Here is a 24,173-nt window from a genome sequence, read left to right as displayed (position 1 = left end):
AACCACCCTCTGCTGTTTCTGTTCCCTTATTGGGATAGGCAGACAGACAGGAGCAGAGCCAGGAAGATGGGCCCGAAAGCCCCAGATGCCTAGCAACTGGGAAAACAAGGATTTTGCCCCCAGGGTGACCTGCCCTCCCCTAGCTTATCACTGGTCCTGCCATTTGGACCCCTTAACCTTTCAAATTGCCGGTCATGCTATTTAGACCCCCTGACCTTTCCTCCTTAGAGATAACATCTAGGCCTCAGTTGCATGTCAGCTCCAGGCCCAGAAAAGCAACAAAACTGGGTGGATGGCGCCAGTGTTCCCAGACAGGGGCCTGGCCCTGAGTGGATCTGTCTAGGACCATTTGTAGTGTGTGGGTTCTTGACTTTGTGTAGGAAAGATTTGACAAACGCAAGTCCAGGTGACTATGAGGATGCATTTTTCAAACCTGGGAACAGTGAACAGGGAAGAGCTTAGCATAGAATAAGCGACAGAAGAGCCTAGGTGGGGCTGCCTGAGCTCACTGGGAAGTCAGAGAAAAGGGGGCTCTGGGGACAGGTTCAGGGGGTCAGCCTGGGACAAGCTGCCAGCTGCCCACTGCCTAGAGTTGAGGAGACCTGTGCCTGTGGGGAAAGAAGTGGAAGAAGAAGAAAGGAAAGGGAATGGCATGGGCTGCTCCCCAGGAGAGCAAATACTTTGGGTCCCTTGTCTTGGGGCTTGTATCTCTCTTATGGATTAGAGGAGGTCTCGGGGGAAGGTTTCAGTAGAATACGCATCCGTTCTCCAGGTGTGTTCTTCCAGGGTCACGGTCTCCACTGATTGGTCAGGGGCAGGGCAGGGGGTCTTTAGTTGAAGTTGGTTCTGGCATTGCCCACCTGGTTTTGCTGATTTGGGGGTGGGGGGACCTGGAGCTGCCATACCACTGAGGCTTAGACATTATCTCCGGGGAGGTGACCTTTTGTATCTGGCTATAAACTGCTTAGCCATTGTGTTCAGCTGTCTGCCTCGGATTCCCTGTTCCACTTGCCGAGGAATTTTCCTAGCTTCTCACTGCCCAGCCTCACCAGGACCAGCTGCATTGACCCCCTCGACTCCAACCAATCAGGGGAGAGCACACACCTGGAGAGCCATTGCTTAATCTACCGAGATCCTCCCCTGCGACCTCTCCTAAAATCTCCACCCTTAAAAGCCCTTAGGATGGAGGACCCGTCAAGCTCTTCCTCCTAGGAGTGTGTTGGAGCCGTTCCCAACCCCGCTCAGCTTTTTTCCAGGCAAGTTCCTGTGCCTCTCCTAAGCTCTAAGGGGCTCTCCTCTTGCCTCTGTAACTTACCAAGCCCCTTTCTCCTACCACTCACTTCTTCTGCCTCTGTGACTTTCTCAATAAACTTTCTCTTATAGTTCGAGTCTCGGTTCTACATTCTTCCTTAGCCAGAACTCAAGTACGGGGGTTGCCGAACCAAGGCTCACTCTGACTCCACCAGTCTAACACATGGTGCTGTCACAAGTGGGTACAGGTGACCAGGTTCTTGGTGATCACCAAAGAACTGAACTGAACATACAGAGAGTTTATAGCAGAAAGAGAGAGAGCAGATTTATGAAACAGTGGTACACTCCACAGGACATGGGAGCCGGCCAACTCTGAGCAGAGATGGACCTCAGGGGCTGGAGGGACTCTATTCTCATAGGGCAGATATTTCCTGGCTAGTTTAGGTGGGGTTTTATTGTGCGTGTACAAGTAGTTGTATTATTTTAAAGCTACTGCACATGTGGTCTCTCATGATGTTCCTTGACTGACCACCAGAGAAGGGGGTCTCACAATGTTAATTTATTATAATGCTATTATAATGAAGCAGGAGGAGTTATTCATGATTCACCGTGATTCAGTGCTTTCCCCAAAAGTGGGAACTGGTCTTAGAACAGGGTCTCTGTCCTGTGTCAACGTCCTTAGTCTTAGTCATGGGGCACCCACCTCCGGAGTGTCCTCCTTCTTGACTATCTCCTGCCTCAACTTCCCCCTGAGAGGCGTGATTCCCAAAAATCTTTTTGGGGTTGTTGAAAGGCAGAGATCATTGTTCTGGAACTTTTTCCAGGTTAGATGGGGTAGTAGTCCCCGCCTGTTGAGAACCACATCACTCTCACCCTATTCCATCTAGAGGTTGAGGAGGAACCCCTGAGGCCATCATGGATACTGTATGTCCGTCAGCTTCATCACTCTTAGACATTGTTTGGAAACCCTGGAACATCATAAACTTGATATGGGGGTGCTTAGTCTAGAAGACAAAATATTAAACAAACAAGGTCCTAAAAGTAATAAGAGCAGCAATGTTATTAAGGGACCTAGGAGGGGTAGTAGCCACATTAAGCTAGGGAACCAGGTCAGAGTACGCCTAGTTCCTTGGCCCTGTTGATTATATTTATGTAGCTATTCTGGGTGGGGGAAACTTTGTGTGCAAGTCCCCCCATTCACCACGGATGAAAATAAGTCTACCAAGCCAAAATCTGCTAGGGGAGGAGAGGTGGTCAATCTCTCAAAGGAGAAGGACCAAGAGCCCCTTCCTCAATGGCTTTCACTAGGCTTGTAACACACAGGAATACAGGTAAAGCTCATCAATCACTGTCGGGTGGCAAGGATCAAACAGTAGATAACATTTCAAAGAAATCTGAGGGCTTAGTCTGAGTCCGTGTCTGTCAGATAAGGCGGTTGCAAACACTTTGGGAGACATAACTCATTTCCTGCTTTGACCCTTATTGTATGAATGCACTCTTAGCAAAGCAGGCTTCACAGGACTTTACAAATTCCTTCTCATGCTAGATCACCCCAAAACCCGCTCCAGCCAGCAGAGGGCTGCACTGCCCTCCCTGTCATAGGTTTTTAGGCTTCAGTGGATTAGAGCCAGCAAGTGCTTCTGCCAGACATGGGGACTCAGGCTCTCTCAGAATAGCTGGGGAGTAAGGATCCATCACCCTCTCTTTGCTGCAGTCCCCCCCCCCGAGTCCTTCCTTGAGGGCCTCCCAAGTGATGGTGTCTGGCTTAGGTTGCCCCCCCTGCCAAGGGGTCTTACCTATCATTGACTAACTGACCAAGCACTGGGGGCAGGAGATGGATGAAGCAGAAGCAGCGCTCCTGCCAGGGAGATAAGCTTTGTCTCCTTAGCGGCTCACAGTCCGAAGGTCGCTCACTCAGCCTTATCCATAGGGGGGCGGTTACAATTCCTGAAACCAGACAGGGCGGTTCCCGACAGTTCTGCCTGTTCATAACTTTTCCTTATGTTCGTTTCAACCATTCCAGAGTTATTTACAAGGTACACTAGGTTTTATTGATAACACATACCACACCTTGTTCTGCTAGAAGATTGTCAAGGGCAAGGCGGTTATCCATGACTACATTGGCCAGTGAGCCAACCGATTGTGATAGTCCAGCTAGAGTGCTGGCAGTATTTCTGGAGACTTTTCTGCAACCTCGCCAGTGGCCTGAAGCTAGGCAAAGCCTCCCCAGGGGGCTTCAGCGGCTATGGTGGTAGCAGCTCCAGCCACCACTAAACCAAAAGCTCATTTTCTTCTGCTGAAAGATGGACTTCCAGGCCCCTGGGTTATGTTCATAATGATAAGATCTCGGGGTGCCCAGGTCTCTACGGTACAATCACCCCCATGGTTAGAGCTGCTGAGACGTGGATAAGCAATAGCTTCTTGAAGTTCTGAACGAACTGTGAGCCAGTTATTGGGGTCCCACACAGCCAGACGAGGCCTGCGGGTGCTGCAGTGACTGCGGCATTGGTGGAGTTACATTTGCTAGGGAGGGCATATGGCAGGGGGGAAAGGCAGTCCTTAAGGGGGCCTAAATTATCTCCCTGATCTTCCCCTCCTATAGGTGGTGGTAGGAATTTTGCAAGTACTCCTTAAAGGGGTTGGTTCAATTTCCAACTAACACATTTTGAAGTATCATTTGTATCTGCACTATGAGTTTTGTCAAAGCAACAATGGGTACCATTAGGAATGCAGTTAGACTCATAATTCAGGTAGCATACTATGCGTAACCCATTCAAAGGCTGGAAAATTTCTCCCTTAGGAACATTCTGTAGAAAGCTGGAACTTGAAAGAGAGGCCAGGGCTTCAAACGGGTTAATGGACCTGGTAAGAGTATTACTATAATATGGGGTGTGTCCTATAGAACATTTAAGAGAGGCAGTGGAATAATTAAGTGACCTTAATTCTAGCGGGGTCACAGGGAAGCACAAAGGAAGGTTCCACTCCCATCGGTGAACCATTTGTCCTCAGGGTTTTCTAAGGGTTGGTCTAGCAAGTCAGTCCTGCTGGAGTGAGTACGATTAATGTCTGAGCAGGGACGGGTCAAGTCTGGGAGTGACTCTGTAGGCATTAAGGAGGCTGGATTTTAGGTATTACAGGCCTTTACAGTTACTTCAGGATTGTCCAGGAGAAGGGCCTGACATTTCGTCAGTGTATCTCCTGTTAGCTTTCATTTCTAACACCCCTTGTACCTGATGTTGAGTTAAGACCTCTGACTCCTGCCTGAGAGTTAGTGCAGCAGCTTCCTCAGCACGGCTGTGGCTGCAACTGCTCTTAGGCACAGAGGCCACCCGGTTGCTACAGTGTCCAGTTTTTTTTAGAGAAAAAATGCAACCGGTTGAGGTTCATTCCCTAGTCATTGGACCAAGACTACTAACACTATTCCTTGCTTCTCTGCTACGTATGGAGCGAAGGGCTTGTTCAAGTTAGGGATGCCTAAGGCTGGGGCCTCAGCTAGGGCCTGATTTTATGAAAAGCCTGATCACACTCCTTTCCCCATATAATGGGTTCAGTGTCTGGCCCCTTAGTAGCTTCAGACAAAGTTTTGGCAATTAGTCCAAAGTTGGGGCTCCAAATCCTACAGAATCCTGCCCTTGCTGAAAAGGAGCAAAGCTGCTGTTTTGTAGTAATGGCCTTAATTCTCTCCTGTGATAATTGCCTAGACCCAGAAGTCAATAGGTACCCTAAATAATTTACTTTTTGTTTGGTAATCTGAGCCTTCTTCTCTAACACACGCTATCCTCTTTCAGCTGGGAAATTCAGAGTCTGACTGTTATTTCGATCAGAAGCCTCCTTGGAGGGGCTGCAGATTAGTATGTCATCTACATATTGTAAAACAGCTCCACTTTGTAACTGTGGATCTCTCAGATCCTTTTCGAATACTCTAGCAAAGAGCGGGGAGCTGACCCTGAACCCTTGTGGCAATACGGTTGCAGTATATTGCTGACGTATCACCGTCTTGGGATCCGTCCACTCAAAAGCAAACAGATACTGAGAGTCAGGATACAAAGGGATGCAGAAGAAGGCATTTTCCAAATCTAACACAGAATACCACCGGGCATCGTCAGGTACCTGCGAGAGCAAGGTGTAAGGGTTAGCTACTATTGGATGTAAAGGGACTACTGCTTCACTAACTAATCTTAGATTCTGAACTAACCTATATTCTCTGGTGAGTTTGACTACTGGTAAGATGGGAATCTTGCAAGACTGACAAGGAACTATGAGCCCATGTTGTACAGATTTAGTTATGGTGGGCTGTAACCCTTCCAAAGCCTCCCTCATAATAAAATACTGTTTCCTGCGAGGGTAATCTGACCTGAGTAAACTTTAATTGGATTTTAACCAGCAATGCAGTCTTCACTCTTCCCAGAATTCCTGACTCCCCAACCAGCAGGTTTACTGCATCCAGAACTGAACTTGGGCTCTCCTCCTGGTTTCAGCTCTTACTGATCATCGTGACCTTGCTTAACCCATGTGGCTCTTCAGGGGACAAGATGGTTTCCATTCAGGCTAAAAGGTCCCAGCCTAACAGGGATAGGGCACTGAGGAACCATCAAAGGGGAATTTTTGAATATTTGACTCTGAAATTGGCAAGTGATAGGGAGTGTATAGAAATAGGCCTTAAGGTTTCCTTGGACCCCCATTATCTTAGTTGATTTGGAGGAAAGAGGTCCAGGGTTAAGAGTTAAGGACAGAGTAAGTGGCCCCAGTATTAACAAGAAAGTTGAGTTTCTTATCTGCCTCACCCAGAGTTACCTGGGGCTCCCTGGTAGAGATGGGAATATGAGAATTCCCTGAGGCCAACCTGTTCCCCAGGCACCCTCAGTCCTCGAGAGCAGCCATGGCCTTGGGTGACGACCCCTTTCCACTCTGGGAATGGGGGCAGTGTACCTTCCAGTGCCAGGGGTCAGAACAGACGTTCTTGCATAAACAACAGCGTCCCAGAGGTGGCCGAGTGCAGTTCCTTGCCCAGTGTCCAAGGTGCTTTCATTTATAACCGGTCTGATCCCTTCACCCCTGATCCTTTTAAGACCCTCTCAAGCTCTCCTGATGGGGCTGGTTTCTGCCAAAAGCACTACTAGAGGCTAATGCTACTAAAGGAGCTCAGCTTGCTTCTCCATGCTCTTTCTTTCCTCAAAATCTCTGTTGTTGGAGACTGAAAAGGCCATATCCATGAGCTGGGGTCGAGGGGGGTCTGTGGGCCCATTTGTAATTTTTGAAGTTGTAGGGTGAATGAAGGCAGTCTGGCTTTCTCACCCAGGTGTGGGGAGGGGCGGGGGGTACTGATAAGCAGTGTTCTCATAGCCTTGAGTGGGCTTGAATGTGCAGAATTATGCTATGTTATATAATTTTCTGGCTTGACGGGGCTTTGTTTGCCTCTAGTACTTAAGCAGGTAGGGGCTCCCCACTGGGCGCCATGATATGTACCATGCTGGGGCGCAAGGGCCACGAAATGTACCACACAAGGGGACAGGTGACGTGCAGTGTGCCACACAGAGACACGCAGGGGGACACGCAGCTTGCAGCATGGACGGCTTGCCCGCCCATGAATAAAGGCATGTCAAGCACCCCCACGGCTCCACGCATTTTCTTCCACCTCCCTGAAGCTGGAGTGGGCCTGTCAGGCCTCGACAGGCGGCAACACAGTAGCTTTCTGTGAATATCAAGAGTGGACTGGCTTCTAAAATGCTGTCTGATCAAGATTGGGCATTCTAAGGAGGACGAATTCAAGTTCGTATATTTTCGGAAGGCTTCCACTAGTCTGTTTCTGAAGAGAGCTGGGTTCTCTTCCTTGACCTGGGTGATTTCCCTAACCTTTTCATGATTTGCAGGTTTCTTGGTGCAGTTTGCCATTCTACCAGTAGGCAAGTGATCATTGCATCCCTACACCAGATTCCCACCTGAGTATTGTATCCCCAGTCGGGATCCTGGTCTGGGATGACCTGGGCAGCAGGCCGGTTAGTGCCAGGGTTCTGGGTGTGCGGCCAGTCTGTGTGTCTACAGGCCTCCTCCCAGATCCACTGTTTCTCCTCTGGGGATCAGCAGGTGGTCAGAATTTTGTGCACATCCCTCCAGGACGTACTAAAGGCTAACGTACAAGCCTGGAAATTACTAGTGAAACGTGAAGCGTCCTCTGAAAAACTCCCTAGCCTGTCTTAATATTGTTGTAAATCAGTTACAGAGAAGGGCCCTCGTACCCTTACAGCACCTTCGGGGCCTGCTGCCTCCCTCAAGGGTAGGCGTGTAGGAGTGCTGGGGAGGTGAGAAGCGCCACTCAGTATGTCCTGCGGGGCTGAGTTTTTCCTCAGCTCGTGGCTTTAGGTTGTCCATAGCAGCATAAGGCAGTGGAAAGGCTGTTCCTCTGAGGTAGGGGCAGAGACTCCGGAACCCTGGGGTCCCCTCGATCTCCCTTGAGAGACAGGTGGGGAATAAGGAGGATATCTTCTTTTTAAAAAAATATCTTATGTATTTATCTTTAGAGGGGAAGGGAAGGAGAGAGGGAGAAAAATATCCATGTATGGTTGCCTCTCATGTGTCCCCTGCTGGGAACTGGCCTGCAACCCAGGCATGTGCCCTGACTGGGAATCGAGCCGTGATCCTTTGGTTTACAGGCCCGTGCTCAATCCACTGAGCTACATCAGCCAGGGCAGGAGGGTATCTTCTAATTGATCAACACTTGAGCCCATAGGTTCTGTCAGGGTGGAGCCAGAACAAAATGAGGGACCACGGTACAGAGCCATAAATTCCTGCACACAAGGAATCTCAGACCATTTGCCTTCCCTCTGGCAGAATAGATCTAACTGTAGGGAAGTATTATAATTTCCGCTCCCATTTTCAGGCCATATCTCTCTGTCCCCTAATACATAGTGGGGCCAAACAGTGTTACAAAAGAAAGCTAATGTCTTTCTTTTTATATTTTTAATTTTTTTCAATATTTTATGTATTTGTTTTTAGAGAAGGGGGAAGGGAGGGAGAAAGAGAGGGATAGAAATATCAATTCCTATATAGTTGCCTCTTGAGTGTCCCCTACTGGGGATCTGGCCTGCAACCCAGGCATCTGCCCTGACTGGGAATCAAACTGGTGACCCTTTAGTTTACAGGCTGGCACTCAATCTACTGAGCCACACCAGCTAGAGCAACTTTGTAAATTTTTAGGGTCAAATTTATCCATATTGCTAAGAATGCAACCCAGTGGTGATTTGGAAGGTATGGCTCCCATCTCGACTGTGTTGATCCTAAAGAGAAGGAAGAAAAACACAAAGATACTCCTTTGCAATCTAGAGTCGTCCCTCCTTGCTCACCTCAGGAGCCTTCCTAGTGGGCCACAGGGTGACCCCCGGGATCCCACTGACCTTCCAGATGTCTCTGGTGAAAGAAATCCTAGTGAGTGTCAGCTGACACAAATCTAAAAGACATAAGAGGATCACCACAGTTTAGTTTTGCATCTTTTTCTATGTTTAATTCCGAGGTTTTGAGTTCCCTGGGCAGTATTTGCATAATTCATGGCCCTGCTGAGTGTCCAGGCTGCAAAGAACTGTTGGGAGGGAACCAGCCTTGAGTAATTGTCTACGATCCTGACGACCCTAGGCCCACTGCTCTATCCAAGTAGGCTGAGTACGTTTCCATCCCTGTATTCTCCATTTACGGAGACCCTCACCTGCCTGTAAGCCTTCAGGTCTGGGGCAAAGGAGGTGTCTTCCTAGTAAAATGGTTTCCGGCCCCATAAACCACCAAGAGGGGCACCAAGATGACCTTATTATAAAACGACTCTTCCAAATCACCAAGAGGACACTCGGGTATTATTCTATCCAACTTTTCCAGAGATTTAAGAAATTGTACCTGAGTCTGAAATTTCCACAAAAGGGAACCTCAAGAGTTGTCCGAAGGTCCCCTACATATTGGAGATGGATCTCATAGCCGGATGACAGACTGAGAGAGGAAATTAAAATATCCCCAGGGGCAAGTAAACCACCGGAGAATTCCAAATCCCACTCACTGGGTCAGAGTGGCTCCCTGTGGCCATTCTGGTAACAAACAGCCAGCAGGCACCTGCTAAGCAGCTCCGCCCGGTGTTGCTTCTTACAACGATAGAACATACAGGCCAAAGGTGGGAGTGACCCATTTCTGCAACTATCCTTAGTGAGGGGGCTGTTGGTGACTCCCAGAGAGATATCCTGGGCACCAAGACAGCAGGAACGCTTTCTACACAAAAGGCAAGTGGGGCACGAGTGCAGGTATAAAGGCCCAAGCCAGCCAGGGAGGGCAAGCATATAAGACTATCTGCGGGCCTGAAGAGAAGACCGCAAAAGGAGGTCATAGCACAGGGGAGGTGGAGACTGACAGCCTGTGCGGAAGGTGGGACCATGCCTACGAGGGAGCGGGCATGGGTCAGTGGCTTGTGGTTTTCACAGTGTGCCTGACCGGTGTGCAGCCATTTTCTTGCACCTGGCGGGGGTAAGGCTAACCCGGTTCCGCATCCCATTATCCCATCACAGGTGTCTTCAAGCGGTGAGTACCTTTGTGGTTTTTTAACTGCCCAACCCACGCCCGCAATTCAGCAGCTGACCTTCCCTTAGAGAACATCAGCCTCACCAAAAGGGAATAGATAGCAATGAGTGCCGGGACAGCAAAGGGGGCTTACCACTCTGGTGTCTTCTCCTGGCTGGCTCACCAAAAACTGTTGCAGGTAGGCACAGGTGACCAGGTTCTTGGTGATCGTGGACAAAGAACTGAACCGAACACACAGAGAGTTTATAGCAGAAAGAGAGAGAGCAGATTTCTGAAGCAGTGGTACACTCCACAGGACATGGGAGCCGGCCAACTCTGAGCAGAGACGGACCTCAGGGCCTGGAGGGACTCTATTCTTATAGGGCAGATATTTCCTGGCTAGTTTAGGTGGGGTTTTACTGTGCATGTACAAGTAGTTACATTACTTTAAAGTTACTGCGCATGTGGTCTTCCATGATTTTTCTTGAATGACCACCAGGGAAGGGGGTCCCACAATGCTAATTTATTAAAATGTGATTACAATGAAGCAGGGGTCATGCAGCATCTTCTGTGCAGGTACATTCATGAGTCACCATGATTCAGCACTTTCCAGAAAGCAGGAACAACTGGTCTTAGAACTGGGTCTCTGTCCTGTATCCACGTTCTTCATCTTGGCCCGGGGGCACCTCCCCAGTTTCCTCCTTCCTGAGTATCTCTGCCTCGGGGAGGCCTTGCAGGAGCTGAGGCAGGGGTGTAAGGACAGAGCTACTAAGAGGGGGCAGGTGGGCATGAAGGAATACACTTTCTGACAGGCCTGGACTAGTTTCCTCATCACTGAGGGAGGGGTCTTGGGGTCTTGGGTTTGAGTGGGAATTACAGGAAAGGAGCAGGCAGGCCACAGGTCTGGGATGGGGGCTGAGGGGTCCGCGGGGGAAGCCCTGCGGCCTTCCCTAGTCTGCCTCAGTCACTAAGACAAAGATCTCGGACTGGTGGCCCCAGGGTCAAACCCAACTATCGTATATGTTTCCTTTGGTTCAGAAAGTGTTGCCAAAATTCATAGTTGCTAATGTTTAACCATCGTGATATTTCAACAAACCAAGCTGCATCTCTAGCTTCTCTTTGAAGACCTGTCCTAATCGGGCCCCGTTGCCCTTTGGGGGCAGTTTTTGGAAGGGCTGGTTCACTGGCACAGAGTGACCGAGGCCCCATATTTCTCTGTTTTGAGGCTCCATGGAAGGGAGGGAGAAAGGGACTCACAGGGGCTCTGGCCTCAGGCCTGGCCTGGTCGTCTTCCGTCTCAGACCCACCATCTAACTATATGGTCACAGCACAGACCTCCTAGTTGGACAGATGCTCCTCAGATATGATCAGCGTGGGGTTTATGCAGGACAGATCCCCAGGTCGTCACCAGATCTGCCCGTGGGCAGGGAAAAGGCACAGTTAAGGGAAAGCTTGGTGTGTTTTGTGACTCTTTCATGAAACCACTTTGACGGGCAAAGCAACAGAGAAGGCTGTCTTCAGAAATACCCACCCAAAAAGAATCAGGGGATTCTGAGGTGCAAGAAACTCGGAAAAAAAATAACAAACACAGATACAGATAGAGATAAAGTAAATGAGACAAAGCACGAAGAACTGGTGAATCTCCGCAAAGGATATTTGGGTTCATTATACTGCACTGTTTATGTAACTTCTCTATAGCTCAAAAAATTCAAAATGTAAGTTAGGGAAAATCAATAAAAAATTTTTTAAGTTAACACAAAATAATAAATTACAAGATAAACAGCAATAAAAACAGAGGAAAAGTAAATTTAGGATTGGGTAACTTCAAAGTTAAATAAACAATTTAATTGAACTTAGGAAATAATATATTTATGTACATAATATATATTATATATGAATTAAAATATATGTTTTCCTTTTAGATAAAAGCCTGCATTCTTTTTTGCTCTCCTACAGCGTCATCCTTCTCCTCCCGTTGGATCAATTGCCAGTCTCTGACCCCTGGTGCATCGTCCTAATGGTAGGTGCCTTCCCCCTCTTGGTTGCCCAGCCTCAGCCTGGGGGGGCCTCAGACTCTGAGGCTGGTGCTAGCGCTGGCAGGCTCCTGCCTGGCTGCAGAAACAGAGATGAGGCTGCAGTTCTAAGAGCTTGGCTCTGTGGCCATGGGGAGGCACTGACCCAGCAGCCTGCTGGCAGCAGGACTTCTGACATCTCAGCAGCCCCATCCTCCTTCCCTGCACCTTGCTGTCCAAGAAGGTGGTGCTGTGCCCAGCAAGAGCCAGCTCCACAGCCCTGCACATCCCTGAGTCATTTGCCTATTATTGCTAACAGTCTCCCCCATTTTCAAAGAACAATCCGGGTGCACGCCGCTGCAGGACTTACTGCAGGTGAGGCAGTTATAATTCTCCTAGTGGAAGAAGTTGTGGCACAGAGGGGCTCGGTCACTTAGCTGCAGTCACACAGTTAATTAAGGGTCAAAGTTAGAATTCCAAGCCAACTTTGTCTGCCTCCACATCATGTGTGTAGGGGTGGTGGTGACAAGGGACAGTAGGGCTCCACTTAACTTTGAGGGTCTGAAGAACAGACAAGAGGGTGGGAAGAGGGAATAAGACCCCAGAGAACACTTTCAGAACCAGCCACTTGCCCCACTCCACTGCTGACCCTGGCCCAGCCTCCATCCTTAGCCTCATGGAGATCACAGCTGGCTCCTCCCTGGTCTCCTGCCCCTGTCACTGCACCTACCGTCCACTCCCCACACACAGCCAGAGGGAGCCTGTGAACTGCTGAGTCAGGCCAGGGACCTCCTGGTTGAGCCTTCCCTGCTGTACCTCATTCCTGGTAAAATGGCAAAGTCCCCTCAAGTTGGTTGCAGCCTCTGTGGCCTTATCTCCTCCCTTTCAGCCTCTCCCTCACTGGCTCACTGGGCGCCAGCCACACTGGCCTCTCTGCTGTTCCCCCAGCACCCAGACTCCCTGCCCAGGCTCCAGGCGTTCGCACGTGCCCCTCCTGCTAGAGACTCGCTCTCCCCATAGATGTGTCCTCAGGCCCCACTCTCATCTCCTTCCTTCAGGGCTTTGCTCAGACCTCACTTTCTTGATGAAGCTTTCCTTGGCCACTCTATTTAGCAGCTTCCACCTGGCCTGCACAGCGTCCCCACCACCCACCGCCACCCTGTTCTGTCCTTTATTTTTTCCTGACATACACCCATTGGTTATGTTTATTCTCTAATTATACACATATTGGTTGTGTTTATTGTCTCTTTCCCCCGTTTGGTATGTCAGCTCACTGAGTGAGGGACATTGTCTGCTTTATTCCCTGTGTCCCCAGCAGTGAAGCACGGGGTCTGGCCCATAGTACATGCTCAGGAAATATTTGTTGAGTGAATGAATGAAAACCATTCTCGAGTGACTGTCTCCATAACAGATGAATCAGATACCCAATCTACTTAAGTAGATCGCACTTTGAAGGCACACAGTAGGCCCACGGTTGAAGAAGTAAGAAGTCAGAGCCAGAATGCCTAGATTCCAATCCTTGCTTTCCCTCCTTTTCACTGTGTGATTTGAGGTATGCAAGTCCTCACAGGCCTCAGTTTCCCCACCTGTGTAATGGGGATAAAAATGGCACACACCCTGCAGGGCTGCTTTTTGGATTCAGTAGGGTTGTGGTGTGGGAAGCTGACAGCATGACTAATTCTGAAAGCGGTTCCTTTCTTGGAAGGGGTGAAGTGGGAGGGGCAGGGCTGTGTGTACTCCGACAGCCAACAATGAAACCCTTGTAGGCAGGGGACCTCAGAAAAATACATCCACCCCTATGGGTTCCAGAAAAAGTCTCAGGTTTCAGAGGGCAGGTCTTCCTGGGTTTTTACATTCTTTGTAAATGAATACAAATTTGCAGGATTTCCACAACAAGAAATACTGGTTTGGGAATGTGAGCCCACTGGGGTGGGTTCCCATTTTATCCTGGTCCCTGCAATGAGCCACGGTGAGAGTTGAGGGATCTCTCCCACCTGCAGCTCCTGAAGCAAAGGCCGCATTAGTTTAAGACAACCTCTGGGCAACAATGATTGGTTCAGTGGGGTCCAATCAAAGTGAAGCACTGGTATTTTGTTTAGTGTCTGAGGAAGAGAAGAACTGGAGTTTGCTTTGGACGAGGGGGAATACACAGTGGAGGCCTGAAATTGCAACATTTTGCCAGCACAAGAAAAGCCAGCCTGAGGGCAAAGTTAAAACTATAGACAAAGAAATTTTGTGGAGCCAGAATTGCAGCACTTCCACTGGGTCTGTCACATGCTATTTACTTAGTTTGAGCCAAAGGTTTTCTTTTAGCTTCAAACAGATCAAGTGTCTCTGGAGGCCGAGGAGTGCTTACCACAGGTCGAGGCTCTCTCCGTGGACAGTCTGGGTCCGGTCAGCCTGGGTAGATGTCTCTGACACGCACCTGTTCTCTCTCCCAAATTCCACCTTGAAAGGGGCCAAGGGGCCACAGGACCAAACGAGCCACAGGACTCAGCAGAGACAGAAGCAGTTTGGCCGGACTCTGCAGTGCTGTTCCCCGCAGGGGCCTGTCCCGGTGTCACAGGTGGGCACAGGTGACCAGGTTCTTGGTGATTGGGATAAAGAATTGAACTGAACGCCCAGAGTTTACAGCAGAGACCATGGGAGCAGGCCAGCTCCAAGCAGAGATTGACCTCAGGGTCTCGAGGGACTCTATTCTCATAGGGTGGATCCCTCCTGGCTAGTTTTGGCAGGCTTTTACTGTGACAAGTAGTTGTAAAGCTACTGCACATGGGGTCTCCCATGGTTTTCCCAGATTGACCACCAGGGAAGGGGTTCCACAATGTTACCAAATGGACCCCCCTTCACCTGGGGTCCCCCTGTAGTAGGCTTGCCTTTCCCATCACCAGATAATTATAGCTCTTCATGTGAGAGATTGATGAAAAGGAAAGGAATTGCTTATTCAAGTTATACAGACAAGAGTAATGACTGAATGGCTTCATCAAAATCCCAAAGTCCCTTAAAACACCCACAAACACACTCAATCCTTCCTTCCCCACTTTGCCCAGTCCAAGGTACAGTATCTCAGGAAAAGAAATAGAAATCTGTGGCTGAGGCAGCCCCTGGTTCTTCCCAGTAATCTGTGCTCAGCTGGCAGGCCTCCCTCAGTTCCCAGCACCCATTGGCTGTGTGGTCGTCGGGGTCTCCAGTTCTTAATCCAAAACCACATGGCACCTTCTCCTGGCCCACCAGCAAGCATCCTTCCACCCCTTTCCTTCTTGCAGCATCTCCCCTGCATTCTCCCAAACTGCCGAGAGAGAGCTCTGCATCACTGCTACATCTTGCTTTCCGGCTCCCCAAGCTGCGTGGCAAAGGAAGCCCCAAAGCCATGTGGCGATTCTCTGCTAAAGCCACGGGGTAATTCTTCTCATGGCTGCCGCACCTGGGTTTAAATCCCCACACCAGTCTTCTTCTGCAGCCCCATTTTTGACTCCTCCCACAGTCGGCTGCCCTTGCCAGCACTCCCGTATCTTCCAGCTTTTCTGCGCTGCCATAGTAAGTTCGGGCAGGCGTGGCCCCTGTGGAGTGGAGCCAATCATCTCCAAGCTCTCACGCAGGCTTGGTAACCAGGGGAAGCTGCCTCCTAGTTACATCTTGTGTGGAAGTCAATCCCTTCTCCCTGGCTCAAAGCAGGGCCACAGCTATTTAACATATCCATGAAACCAGTTAAAGGTTATAGATACATTAAATGATCATTCTAGAGGTTATCTGTGAAACTGTTGCTATGCAAAACAACTCAATGGCCCTGCTCCATGTGTCCCATCCCCCAGCTCAGACTTGTGGGGGTGAGGACATCCCATGTTTTTAATATTTCCTGGACACCCTGAGTTCTGGACCCCATTACAAATCCTTTTGGGGGGTATCCCCTGGCTGCACCCTCCTACACTGGCAGGGCTGGGGGATCCTGGGGACTCATACTTGCCACCTCCAAGCCTCCTCTCCTGGTCAGCCTCTCCCTTCCTGCACCTGACAGCCCCAGGCATAGTTTTATAAACTTTAAACCTCCCCAACCTATTGTTTCACCTCTCCGTAGGGCCCAGCACCAACCACACACCCCCAACCCCAACTGGAACATGGGTTCTTTATACTGGCCTCAGATTTGTTTTGAGGAGTAAGCAGGTAGAATAAATTGTTTGTGACACAATTGTGCTTTGGCACATCATGAGCCCAGGATAGATGTGACCTATTGTTACTCCAGAAACAGCCTCTAGTCTCCCTGCCTTTCCAGCTCTATGAACACTGTCCCCCCCCCCCCCGCCCAGTCCAAAGCGTTTGAGGGCAGGGCATGGCTTTAGGGGTGTCCTGACCCCCCAGGATGGCTCCCTGGAGGCTTTTGGTGCCTTTGGTGGGGCAAGGGACTGGTGCTCCTCCAAGAATGTGCCTTGCCCCTATTGCAATACTGATGTTCAAACCTCTGATCTCCAACCACTAGGGAGCCAGCAAAAACTGCTGCAGGAAAGGAGAGCAGGATGTTTGGGGGACAATCAGAAAGGTCTAGGTTTTTCATGATATCAGGAAGTAATTGTTCAATGTGTTAGGTGTGAACAAATCATGGCCCTTTTTTGGTCCTAATTAATTAGAAAGTCATGCTAAAGTATTTACAGGTTTACTCAATGTCTGAGATTTGCTTTACAAAATGTAAATAAATAAAGTGAGAAATGGGTGGATGAAACAAGGCTGGCCACAATGTGGCCATGGTCGAGCTGCCTGATGGATGCAGGAACATTTATTATACCATTCTCTCTACTTTTGTTTATGTTTGAAAATATCCATACTATAGAATTAAAGTAAATAAGAAAGAAAGAATTGAAGGGTGTTGCTATATTAAAAACTTTTTCCATCCCTGGAGAAAGAAAACTGTGGGTTTAAGTCTCAACAAGCGTCAACAACTAGCTGTGAATGAACGACTTTACCTCTGTGAGCCTCAGTTTTCCCAACTGTGAGAGGGAGATAAACACAGTCATGTCTCTTACTCACAGGGTGTTTCTGAGATGACAGCAATAAGTGCATGGAGTCCTTAGCCCCACCCCTACGCTCAGTAAGTATCAACAGTTGGGATCATTATCTTGGCATCTTTGGGAATTAGAAAGGTAAGCCTCTCAGATCAGGCTTTCTGAGGGTGGAAAAGGACACCCAGTTCACGCGACAGGGAGGCAGGGCACAGCACAGGGTCATAGACTAAGGCCAAGGGTGGCATTAAAATATACAGCAACCTGTAGAAAACAGGCTCTGCACCAACCGGCGTGCATCCAGCTGAAGCCAGGGAAGACTCTGGAAGTCCCTGACACAGCAGGCTTTGGCATGTGGGAGTAACTGAGGGCACTCGGGAGCACAGAAGTGTTTCTGTCTGTGGCACGGAGGAGTTCCCGCCCTGCTCTACCACGACTCCCCACAGAAGGAAGAATTCCGCCAGAGCCTGCTGGTGACATCTGTCCCTTGGCAGACTGTGGCATATGTCTGCAGGGCCAAGTGGAAGAGGTGGTCACCGCGCCCAAGAAAACACAGATCACTGGCACAGGCCCACCGACACAACTGGTATTATCTTGGATGAAGTTCATGTGTTCAGCTATGTCTGGTACATCTGCTGCATAAAAGCACTTTCCGAGATACTTAGCATAATTCAAGGAAGGAAGCAGATACGGTTCTTGACACAGCTGGACACATGTGGGTCTGGGTTATTTGCTTGTGGCAGGGGCAAAAGGCCCCTGGGGGTCCTGCAGTAGTCAACACTGCCTCCTGGCTGACGCAGTCTGTCCCTCCTGACTGCAGACTGGACAGGCAGCCCACAGTCATCCCCCCAAGCCTTGCTCTTCTTCTCCAACATAATGCAGGCCCCGGCATCATCCCTGAGGTCACAGTTGTGTTGCATTTGCCACAGGGCCCACCAGCGTGATGGGTTGGGCCCACCATAGGCTGTGGTGGGATGAGGATGAGGGTGTAGGTGAGGTCTGTACTGAACCATAGGCCACAGCCAGACTGCAGCATGGAGGGAGGAGAGGCCGTTCCAGGCCAGGACAGGCCTGCACCCATTCAAACTTGCAGGAGGGTCGTGGTCTGCCATTTACCTGACCAGCAGACAGACAAAGATTCAGAACAGGACCATGTTGGTTTGGTTCAGTGCTCCTTAGCATATAGTAGGAGCTCAAATATATGTAAAATATTTTTAAATGAGGAAACAAAGGCAGAATTATAACATTTCTTATTTTGTCCTGCCTAGCGTCCTTTTCTCCTTTCATTGGATTTCCTTAGGAGACCACTCCTCTAATCTCTGGCCATGTAGTTCACAGGCGTTTTCAGCACATGACCCAATAAGTATCTCATTGTGGTTTTAATTTACATCTCTCTGGTTAATGACATTGGACATCTTTTCATGTGTCTTTTGGCCATCTGTATATCCTCTTTGGAGAAATGTCTATTCAAGGCCTCTGCTCATTTTTTAAATTGGATTGTTTATTTTTTGTTGTGTTAAGTTGTAGGAGCTCTTTCTTTTTTAAAAGATTTTATTGATACGTTTTAGAGAGGAGGAGGGAGGGAGAAAGAGGAGAGGAACTCCAATGTTTGGTTGCCTCTCACTCGCCCCCCATGGGGGACCGGGCCTGCAACCCAGGCATGAGCCCTAGGCTGGGAATTAACTGGTGACCCTTTGACTAGCAGGCCGGCACTCAATCCACTGAGCCACACACACCAGCCAGGGCAAGTTGTAGGAGATCTTTATTGATTTTGTATCATTGGCAAATATGTTCTCCCATTTGGTAGGTTGTCTTTCCATTTTGTTGATGGTTTCCTTTGCTGTGCAAAACCTTTTCAGTTTGATGCAGTCCCAACTGTTTATTTTTTTTGTTTGTTTTCCTTTGCAAGGAGAGATATACTTAAAAAATATTACTGACAGGAGCATTAAAGAGTTTGCTGCCTATGTTTTCTTCTAGGAGTTTTATGGATGTGGGTACAAGAAGTCTTTAATTGATTTTGAGCTTATTCTTGTATAGGGCATAAAAAAGTGATCGGATTTTATTTTTGCATCTATTTGCTCAGTTTTCACAACACTGTTTGTTAAAGAGACTATCTTTGCCCTACTGTACACTCTTCCTTCTTTTGTCATAGATTAATTGACCATGTAGATGTGGGTTTATTTCTAGGTCTATTCTTTTTTTAAGCATTTTTTAAATTTAATTATTGTTCAAGTACAGTTTTCTGTCTTTTACTCCCATCCCAGCCCATCCCCCCCAGTGCTCCCCACCTCCCTCCCATTTTCACTCCCCTTAGTTTTTGTCCATGTGTCTTTTATACTTGTTCCTTCTAGGTCTATTCTGTTCTATTGATCTATGTATCTGTTTTTATGTCAGTACCATGCTGTTTTTATTACCAGAGCTTTGTAGTATAGTTTGATAACATTGTTCTTTTTTTTCTCAATTTGCTGTGATTATTCAAGGTCTTTTGTGGTTCCATATAAATTTTTGAATTATTTCTTCTAGTTCTGTGAAAAATGCCATTGGTATTTTCAGAGGGATTGTTTTCAATCTATAGATTGCTTTGGGTATAGACATTTTAACAATAACAATTCTTCCTATCCATGAGCATGGTATATTCCTTCTATTTTCTTCATTTTTTTCTTCAATGTCTTATAATTTTCTGAGTACAGGTCTTTTACCTCCTTGGCTCATTTTATTCCTAGTGTTTTTAATGAAGTTGTAAATGGGGTTATTTCCTTGATGTCTTTCTGATTGTTTGTTATTGGTATATAAAAATGCAATCAATTTCTGAATATTAATTTTGTTCCCTGTTAATTTACTGAAGGTATTTACCAATTTAATAGTTTTTTTTTGGTAGAATCTTTAGGGTTTTCTATATATAGTATCATGTCATCTGCAAATAACAATTTTACTTTTTTCTTTTCTGTTTGGATGAATTATTTCTCTTTCTTTTCTGATTGTTATGACTAGGACTTCCAATACTATGTTAAATAACTGGTGAGAGGGGACATCTTTGCTTCTTCCTGATCTTAAGGAAAACATGTTTAGCTTCTTCTCATGGGGTATGATGTTAGCTGTGGGTTTGTCATATGTGGCCTTGATTATGCTGAGGTGTGCTCTTGGACCAGCCCATGATGCACCAACTCCTGCTGCACTCTCCCACTGCAGGTAAACACCTTCCGGGCGACCAATGGCACCTCTTGAGCACTGTTTCTTTACAAAGACATCCAGCAAACCATGTGCTTTGACAAGGCAGGAGCCCCACAGTGGCCTGGTGGAGGCATCATGGTCCAGGTGAGTGGGGAACCAGGAGAGGCTGACCAGTCCTCAGTGAGGTNGGACTTCCAATACTATGTTAAATAACTGGTGAGAGGGGACATCTTTGCTTCTTCCTGATCTTAAGGAAAACATGTTTAGCTTCTTCTCATGGGGTATGATGTTAGCTGTGGGTTTGTCATATGTGGCCTTGATTATGCTGAGGTGTGCTCTTGGACCAGCCCATGATGCACCAACTCCTGCTGCACTCTCCTACTGCAGGTAAATACCTTCCGGGCGACCAATGGCACCTCTTGAGCACTGTTTCTTTACAAAGACATCCAGCAAACCATGTGCTTTGACAATGGCAGGAGCCCCACAGTGGCCTGGTGGAGGCATCATGGTCCAGGTGAGTGGGGAACCAGGAGAGGCTGATCAGTCCTCAGTGAGGTAAGGAGGTGGCCTCACTGACCCTGTCGTTCCCAATCCCAGCCTGGGCAGGCTTCAACAGTGGCTAGCAGAAGGACTACTTCACCCTCCCTGGCTCTAGCACCTCTGACATCCTGTGTGTAGCAGACAGCAGCAACATGGATGTCTTGGGGTGCTGGGCCTTCCACACCAGTAGCTTTGCAATTGGTTCCCAATGTCTATGCCTACAATGGTGAGGTGGTTGGGGTCCTATCCCAGGCCTGCCCATTGCCAGACCCATGCCCATGGGGATTAGGAGCCTAAAGCTCCAGCCCTTTCCTCCTCCAGGACCATGACCCCCAACCCTTTCCATCCTCAGATCCAGGAGTCCATGCTCCAGCTCAAGGTACCCCCACTCAGCACCACTTCCTCTACAGCCCATTTCCTGGCCCTCAGTCCCTCTTTCTGGAACAGCAGTGCCTATAGCCCCTGGTTCTGCTAGGGGCAAGAAGGCTGGATATGCTCCTGGCTGTAGGGATGCCAGGTGGGTCAGCACTGGGCACCTGTATATCCCTTCCCATGCTGCCAGTCCCCTCACTGCCCTCCTGCTGCTGGGCCACCAGTATGACAGCTGTGGCTGCAGCTTTGCTGATTTGTCCTGGCCTGCTTCCTGGCATCTACGGGGAGGTAGAGCAGGACTGGTGAGTCCCAATATCAAAGGCTCTAGTACAGCTGGTGATCCTAAGGCCCAATAAAGCACATGCTGGAGAGTGAGTGAGCCTGGGGGCTGAGTGAGAGGGTGGAGCAGGAATGGGGCATCTATGGAGTGACAGGCACAGTCAGATGAACAGGTTGTTACAGAGATTGTCACAGAGACAAGCAGGCAGGGAATCAAATGGCAGATGAACAGGCAGATGGGAAGAATGATAGGCAGAGAGACAGTTAAAAAGACAGAACCTCAGGCAGATGGAAACACAGATGAGCAGAAAGATAAAATGGCTAGGCAGATGGACAGGGAGTATCGGGTTGGTGGAGAAAAAAGGATGACAGAATGATACTGGAATGAGCAGAAGAGGCAGCAAGACAGAACTCACATAGACAGATGGGAATAGTGGACAGATAACAAACTGAGTGGTGGGTTCGCCTGAGGTAGACAGATGGTCACTGGAGATATAAAGCCTCTTCAGGCCTGGTCCTCACCATGAGCTTCTTCACCCCTCAGTGTAGCCCTCCATGGCCTTGGCACAGCTCCTCCACTTTACCCTCCCTACCTTTCTTTGTTGCACAACGCAGTCTCTGGCTCCCACCTGAGTTCCCTGACTCTAGGCACTGGCATCTACCCTGCTGGCCTACTCACCCTCCTGCTTCTTCTCCAGGCCTTTATTCCTTGGATTTCAGACTCCCTCAGTAATTCCTCCTGGCCTTCACTCTTATCTCCCATGATCTTCCCACTCACCGGACAAACCCCATTTCAGAAGGCTCTCCTCTTGCACTCACCTCTGAACTCAAGCAGCTGACCCCTGGGCCAGCTCCATACTGAGAAGAGGAGTCTCCACAGCATCTGGCTGGGTCTCAGTCCAGGTGAGATGGAGGTGGAGGGCTGCTGTAGACCCACGTGTTCTCTTAAAAGTCTTAACACAGGCGTACTCACTCACACTCACCCTAAATTCCAGAGAAGGAACTACAGCTGGAAAAGCTCCAGGGACATATGGGGAGAAACTGAATTGTATGGCTTCAGGATAAGAGCTGGAGGAGCAGCTCTCTCTGGGGCAGAAGTGCTGTCAGGTGCCATTGTTCTTTCATGGAGAACCTCCCACACACATAGTCTGCCAGCACAGGCAGGTACCAAAACCTGAGTTTCCATTTATCTGACGAACACTATTCCTGCTCCACTCTGGTGATTTTCTGGGACCCCATTCCACCCAGTTCAAGTGCCTACCTGAAATCTTCCCACACAAACTACCAGCCTGTGTTGGGAACCACCCTGCCTGGTTTCAGAAGCTTTAACCCCCCATGGCTAAGGCTGAATAAGAAACCTTGGGACCATAAGCCACTAAGGAGACAAAGCTTATCTCCCTGGCAGGGGCACTGCCTCTGCCCCTTTTACTTCACCCTGTTTGGCCCCAGGCAGGTCACTGGTTAGCCAATGACAAATTAAAATACCACAAAGGAGGGACAACCTAAGACAGGCATGGTCATGAAAGGGACCTGAGGGAAGAACTTGGAGGGCTATAGAAAAAGGGGGTGATGGACCCTCACCCCTCAGTTTTGTCATAGCCTGAGTCCTCATGCTGTCTGCAAGAAGTCTCCTAATTTCTTGGCTGCTTTACTTCCCCTGCCTGATTTAAGCCTGAAACAATGACAGACGATGGTTCAGCCCTGTGCTGGAAAAGGCAGGTTGCCTGAGGCAATGGGGCCTAAGAAAGAATACATAAAATCCTGTGAAACCTGCTTTGCTAAGAATGCCCTCCATTTTCTGATAAAGGTACAAGCATGAAATGAAACATGGGAAACTTTGTTTCCCAAAGTTTTATAGCCCTTTAGCTAACTGACCCTGACTCAGAATAAGCCCTCATAGTTCTTTGTATGTTATCTACTGTTTGATCCTTACTTCCTGACAATGACTGATGAGCTTTACCTGTATTCCTGTGCAAATTGAGCCCAATAAAAGCCCATTGAGGAAAAGGCTACTGGCCCTTCTCCTTTGAGAGATTGGCCACCTTTCCTCCCCAAGCAGATCATGTCTTGGTAGACTTATTATCATCTGTGGTGGATGGAGGATTATCATCCTCCCCACCCCACAAGCCTGGGCCCATGCTGAGGACTTTTCTAAAATCTCTCAAAGGTCCACAAATCCCCCCAAACAGCAGCTGGACTCAGCATACTCTGTACTTCTTGCTAAGGGGCCCCAAGCCTAACATTAATGTAGCCAGCCTTGGTTAACAGCATAACCACTCCCAGGTACCTTCAGGTCCATCACAGGCAGCTACCACCAACTGCAGATCACTTTGTAGCTCCTACCAGGTGATCCCAGGATAGACACAGGCAGCAGCTGACCTTGGCCTGTACCAGAGCCCCTCCCAAGATGCCTGTGAACCAGTCCACCTTATGGCCCACTTCAGACCACTCCAGAGCACCACCCAATTAGTGCCACAAACAACACACCCAAAGGGTGGACTCAGCAGGCACCAGAGCCCTGCTAAAGCAAATTCCACTCTGTGGGGTCAGCCTTTGCACAACAGCTTGCCCTCTGTAGTCACAGCCAGTCAGCATGGGGGCCATTGTCACTCACTGATGTGCCAACAACAGTCAAAACCCCACTACAACAGGAGAGCACACACAACCCACACAGGAGACACCCTGGCTCAGGTAAACAGGAAGACTGCGCCAGTGGGCCCCACAGGACACCTGCTACATAAGGATACCCTGCCACGACTGGGGGGTGTAGCAGATCTACCTAACACACAGAAACAAACACAGGGAGGCAGCCAACATGAGGAGACAAAGAAACATGGCCCAAATGAAAGAACAGGACAAAACTCCAGAAAAGGAGCTACACAAAATGGAGACAAGGAATCTACCAGATGTGGAGTTCAAAATACTGGTTATAAGGATGCTGAGTGAACTTTAGGGAAGAGTAGCTGATCTCAGTCAGAACTTCAACAAAGAGTTAGGAAACATTAAAAAAGAAGACAGAAAACATAATAAA

At 48.7% G+C, this 24,173-nt stretch overlaps 1 long non-coding RNA gene across 1 annotated transcript; it reads left to right on the top strand.

Moving 5' to 3' along the window:
• The first annotated feature begins 9,732 nt into the window (after window positions 1-9,732).
• On the top strand, window positions 9,733-20,052 carry LOC118982520 (uncharacterized). Its single transcript, XR_005065563.1, has 3 exons — window positions 9,733-9,798; window positions 11,700-11,797; window positions 19,970-20,052. It is a non-coding gene; the product is annotated as an uncharacterized LOC118982520 (long non-coding RNA).
• Window positions 20,053-24,173: the final 4,121 nt, after the last annotated feature.

This window comes from Sturnira hondurensis, unplaced genomic scaffold, assembly GCF_014824575.4.
Source record: "Sturnira hondurensis isolate 20B ecotype Veracruz unplaced genomic scaffold, ASM1482457v3 Scaffold0025395, whole genome shotgun sequence".
Classification (NCBI taxonomy): Eukaryota; Metazoa; Chordata; class Mammalia; order Chiroptera; family Phyllostomidae; genus Sturnira; species Sturnira hondurensis.
The sequence above is the reverse complement of the archived record's forward strand: the minus strand, read 5'-3'. Positions and strand labels throughout refer to the sequence as shown.